The sequence below is a fragment of the Rosa rugosa genome, chromosome 6 (genome assembly GCF_958449725.1).
Source record: "Rosa rugosa chromosome 6, drRosRugo1.1, whole genome shotgun sequence".
NCBI classification, from domain to species: domain Eukaryota; kingdom Viridiplantae; phylum Streptophyta; class Magnoliopsida; order Rosales; family Rosaceae; genus Rosa; species Rosa rugosa.
The window spans coordinates 8,431,578-8,435,112 of record NC_084825.1 but is presented as its reverse complement, the minus strand read 5'-3'; the positions used below and the strand labels follow the sequence as shown (position 1 = coordinate 8,435,112).

The window sequence follows — 3,535 nt, the reverse complement described above, 5'->3', positions numbered from 1 at the left end:
AAAAGTTCTTGTATCAATAAAAAGTGTCCTTAAAAAGAAAAGAGGACATTTACAAAGAATCATTAAATCCAAAACGGATGTCCTTGGACATAAAAGAAGACACTTATTATTACACATAATTGTATTCTAAGCTACAAGTACAATCTACTAAACAATTCATAATTACAAGTTCATAACCTATTTATCTCATATGACAGGAGACATGCAATACTGGGGCTGATCTCCACTACCTTCATTCACTACCTGATACAAATGCCAAAAGCCAAGTATTTCAATATTCAAATGAAACCATTATTTGAGACAGGCGTATTATGCATCATAGTACCATGTTAATAATGCATGCCAGATCTGCTACAATACCAAAAAAAAGAAAGAGAAAAAAAATGGAAACAACTTACTTTGAGAGGCCTTTAATACACTATCAATAGCAGCCTACATATCTCCACTGCAATATAACTACAACCAATGAGAAATGTACGTTATTACACAATGAAGCAATGAAGACACCAAGACCATAATCTTAAAGATCTGCTGACCACCAATAGCCAAATATAACTCCATGAAACAACAAGTACTCATAAACCGCCATCAAGATGGCAACTTCTGGCCTTTTACAACCAATGAGGAATGTGCATTACAACACTAAATTTTGAAGTGACTCATATTAAAGGAAATTAAGATTGCAAGTTGCAAAGAAACTAGTGGATGAAAAAGTTAGACAATATTTATGAAATGAAGTAACTAAGAAAAATAGATGCAAGTCAAATTGAAAACAAATATGAAGTTTCTTACTTATAGTGATATTGGAGAAACATATGAATACGAAGTCAAAAATAGGGTGATTAGAGGCTGCAAAATGAAAGTTGAACAATTAGAATGAAACTATAGCAGATGAAATATGCTAACTAGAAACTTTGATCCCACATGGCTTTCACTAACCAACTGAAGGTGTATCTTGGTATATATCTGCATACCAAAATAAAACAATGTTCAGCCTTCAAAAATGATATTTTATTTTCTGACAAGCAGTTATATATGAATCCAACACCATATCTGACACATTATATGCTGAAAACTTGAAGTAGATCATCACATGAAAACATGAGTATGGTAAGACATCACAATGGGGACAGACAATAATTTAGCGATGATAAGAGCACCGAAGATATACCTACAAAATAATTTTGGTAATTGTCGTCTACACTTTACCACCGAAAGAACAAGAAAATAAATGTACACCATGATTCCAGGTGAGGATGCATGTATGATCTCACGCTTGAAATTTGCAACCTCTGAAATATTGTAGGCTGAGTGCAGGGGAAAGAGGCACCTTCTGATACCAAGGGCAGGGAAAGCTGAGAGAAAAATGGGAAGAAACAAAAATAAGCAAATAGAGAAAGATGGAAAATTGAATAGCAAAAAGTCTTACATACTTTTAGCCAGACTTTTAGTTCATGTATCAGTAAGGAAGTGTCAATTTTTTTACATTAAGACATTTATAAGAATAGTAATGGGGCTAGAAATGAGCAAAAAGAAGCACTAATGCAAGACGGAGCTCAAGTATGTCATGCTTCATAAGTTTACAATGGACGGGTAATGCTTTCATAGTCTATAAGATTCAAACAAGGATATTCATAGTGATATAATATAACACTCTAGTGATATAAAAATGCTGCAATTCCCAACCTACAAAAAAGCTGCAAGAAATATGAAATTAGGTAGAGATTATAGCTACGTTCTTTTATGCTGTGGCTTAGAAATATATTGATCTCACATCATTCTAGCAAAGACAATCACGAACAAGAACAAATAATAGGAAAATCTAATGCATTTGTAATTGAAAAGAAAATATTGTAACCCTTAGCATCCATTCCCCCGCAAAATCTAAAAACAAACAAAACTAAGTGCTTCCCAATAATCATAGTCATTAGATTACAGGTTACATATAAGCAAGAACATACTATAGATACCTCGCTTGTAAGTGCCAGATATGACCCAGCCAATCTACTATATGGAGGGTTTGGTGGCAATGAATATCCTTCTTTTCTTCTTTTTTCAATTCTGCACCTGCCAATACAAATACAACTGATAAGTGTAAAGACTCAAGATTTTATACAAGAAAACTGAAATTATCAGCAAGAACGTGCACACTAAAATCACTAACACTAATACAAAACATAAACCCAGCCTGAACTTTCAACTTTGATTGACTAAGGATTCCACTCCTCAGCTATTTTCTGTCTTGATTTGGATGGCGCGGAAGAAGATTAGGGTTTTCTGGGTGATGAGAGAACAGTGATGTTGGATGCACCGAGGTGAGCGAGGAGGGAAGTGTTGATTGATAGGGTGACCTATTTCCATTTGACTGGAAAATCTGATAATGAAAGTGAAATTGAAGGGTTTGCATCTGAGATGGAAGACGAGAATGGCTAAAGCAATTTGGGGAAAAATGAACATAGAACGCGCGTCCAGTGAATGAATGCCCAGCATAGGGACTTTTCTATTATTTTGTTTTTTGGGTATTGTGTGAGTCGAACCCCATACCTCGAGGACGTGTTAGACGCGCTAGCCTTGGAGCAGCTTCTCCGTGTTTTTTGCTTTTGAAGTTGACGTCCTAACATGTATACAAGGACATTGAGTTTCAAAAAACGTCATCGAAAAAATTAGTGGGTGTCCCCAAATGTGTTTTCTGTAGTAGTGAATCCCTCTTTTACTTCTTTTCTCCTTCTTTGCTCAAAATACCTATAAAACGAATAAACAACGTAAATAACTAGATTATACACTAAACTAACAAAGAAAGTATAGTGATTAACGCTATTAACATCGCATAATTATGCTCCTATCAGGGAACAGCGAGATCTTCAAGACTCACTTTAGTGAGCCCTTACAGATTTAGGCCAAAATATATCATTTTAATTATCGGATTCGGGATTTAATATTTGTAGGCTTGTCTTACATTTGTTTTAGGATTCTTTTTATTTTAGGTTTTTAGTTTCCTTTTTAATTTGGATTTGTTAGGATTTCTTGATAGATTATGATTTAGGGTTTTGGATGGCTATATAAGCACCATTATGCTTTGTACTAGAATCATTTTATCATATCAAATTTAATAAAAATGAGAGTTTTTTCTCAAATTCTCTGGTGGATTCCAGAATTATCTTTTTAGGGTTTATTGCTTGTAAACCTAGGTTACTTCCGACTGCGTCAGGTGGTATCAAAGCAGGTCTTCCCTGTCTCTCCTATTTACCTTAGTAGCAATGGGTGACGTCACAAGAGCGGATTTGGATGCCCTTACCGCTCAGATGATTGCTCACATGACCGCTGCCGTAAATGCTCGAATGGAAGCCATGAACGCTCAAATGACATAATTTCGTGGGTTGTTGGAAGGAACGAACAACAACAACAACTGTGACAGACGCTAGGCGGAGAAGGACAATGTGCTAGAGCTCCACATGGTGGTGGAGGTGATATAAATTATGATTCCGAGGTTCTTATAACCAAGGCTGATATTCCTTACTTTGCTGGTCACATAAGC

At 35.5% G+C, this 3,535-nt stretch overlaps 1 long non-coding RNA gene across 3 annotated transcripts; it reads right to left on the bottom strand.

Annotated features, from left to right (window-relative positions):
- On the bottom strand, positions 1-2,547 carry LOC133715371 (uncharacterized). Of its 3 annotated transcripts, none has more exons than XR_009849039.1 (5): positions 2,165-2,536; positions 1,971-2,067; positions 793-1,355; positions 399-456; positions 1-243 (listed from the first exon to the last, which is right to left on the bottom strand). It is a non-coding gene; the product is annotated as an uncharacterized LOC133715371 (long non-coding RNA). The 3 variants fall into 3 exon arrangements; XR_009849041.1 differs by having other exon boundaries at positions 1,971-2,061; XR_009849040.1 differs by having other exon boundaries at positions 793-2,061; positions 2,165-2,547.
- Positions 2,548-3,535: the final 988 nt, after the last annotated feature.